The sequence below is a fragment of the Bemisia tabaci genome, chromosome 8 (genome assembly GCF_918797505.1).
Source record: "Bemisia tabaci chromosome 8, PGI_BMITA_v3".
In the NCBI taxonomy this organism is placed as follows: Eukaryota; Metazoa; Arthropoda; class Insecta; order Hemiptera; family Aleyrodidae; genus Bemisia; species Bemisia tabaci.
Window position 1 is genome coordinate 43,056,065 of NC_092800.1, and position 2,169 is coordinate 43,058,233.

Below are 2,169 nucleotides of genomic sequence, written 5' to 3' on the forward strand. Positions count from 1 at the left end.
ACGCGCTCCAACTGAGGCCTATGAAAATTCATGAGAATTCGCTTCGTACTATGCAGAAAACAGCCATATTTTTGCTAAATCCAAATTATTTCTCAAGTTTTCTTTCGCCTATGTTTGATAAATAGAGAGCATTGCGTTGGTAGAAGCATACGATATGGAGAAGATGGAGTAAAAAATTGGAGATACGCGCTAAGCATAACTGATGAGACCCGTTTACGAGTGAACCGGGACTTGAGCATGGCGCACGTGTTTACAAATTAGGTTTTGTTTACACTTCAAATTATGAACAGACGCCTCTTCTTGTCGGATTGGGTTTCCAAGGCTCTGCACGCCTCCTCGCGCAGGATCAATACTATCCTTACGATCACGGAATAGTATACAGGGTATACCAGGGTTAAACCACTTGACTGCAGGAGAGCGTTGTATGGGTTAAAATCAGCCTACCTACCATCTCCTATCAGGGTGTCTAGTAATTTTTAATTTTGAAAAATCGTAATATTTTCCTGATATTTTATAAAAAATTCCTAATTTTTTCATTTTGAAAATTCCTGATATTTTCCTGATTTTCCTCGTAAAAACTGTACATGATGCATAAATGCATGCGGAAACTAAATTTTCTGATAAAGTTAAATTAAAGGGTAAGAAATTATCGGAAACAAAGACGGCGCGACGACTCCTGGCACGGTAGGCAAAAAGCAGTAAGACCTCTCCGCTGAGGAGATTCGCGTAAGAAAAATTCCTGATAAAACGTCCGATTTTTCAAATTGTCCTTATATTTTCCTGATTTATTCCTGATCTGCCAAAATTCCTGATACTTTTCCGGTTTTTCCTGATGCTGGATACCTTGCCAATGAAATTTTAGTTTTCTCCAAAAATGCACCCATTCGGTACTACAATATGCCGAATTTTTAGGAAAATTCATCGTTTTTCTGAATTTGAAAGACATTCACAGATCAGAACCCATGCATGCTAAACACTATGGAGGGGAGGGGGGCTATGGGCTTTTTGTGAGTGAGAATTAGACAGGGTTGCCCCAGAATTGAGAAAATGACATACCCTGACATTTCCTTGATTTCTGTCACATTTTGGTAAAATTCCCTGACAATTGAGGATAGACCAGATGCTTGAAAAGACACGATTTAAAATAACGAAATAACGGCGACAGAAATTTTTCCCTGGAATTTTCGTCATTTTCCCTGACGATTCCAGTTTTTATCAGACTTTTTAAAATTTCCTGACATTTCCCGGTATTTGAAATTTTCCGACTGTGACAACCTTTAATAGATTTTTCAGGATAAGTTTTTCTGATTTATTTTTATTCTCTGCGCGTCTTTATGCCAGTTATCATTTTTCTTTCTTTGCGATAGTAAAAAAACTTTGAAACAGAAAAAAAACTGAAAAAAAAGTTACAAACGCAAAAAAAAAAAAAAAAAAAAAAAAAAAATACGAAAGAGACGGCCTGACATTTGATGCAGTAACGAAACTTAGTAGAGGTACTGGTCCTTGTCTCGCTCTTTTTGGTAAACAAAAACGACTCATCATCAGAAAAGAAAAAGGAAAAAAAAAACTCATGGCACGAGACTAAAAATAAATAAAAAATCCTATCGATCAATTTAAAAATAAAAATGACCGGCCGAAGACGCGATAGCTTACTCGAGGAGAATCCGAGAAGCGAGTCACTAGAACAGTGCGACTTTCAGGGAGGACTTTGAGCTTCTAGTGATAACGAGCTTAAACATCGCTGAAGATCGGGTACGCTTGCGATTCCCAACTCTTTCATCGATCGCTCCCACGGCGACTAAAGCGAAAGCGTGTGACGTCAATCGGAATATTAGCGGGGGCCATACTTCACCGGACGAGCTCAATGGCTTTTCCGCGAGCTACGAGACGAGTGTAAACAAACTCATATTGAGAGGTCGTCTCAGAAACACAATTAAAAATATCTCGGAACTAATAATAACCCGAGCTCGGAGTAATCTCTGTTTTTATGACACTTAATTTTCTCACGCTGATCGATAGATCGATCGATGGACCGGTCACTCACCGATTACTCCGAATTGATTTCGTGGCGGGAACATTGCGAGTGCTTGGATGTATGCGTCAGGCACTGCCGTGATAGCGAAGAGGGCAGTAAGTGCAAAAATGAAGTTTTGAGAAAACGGGCTCGAA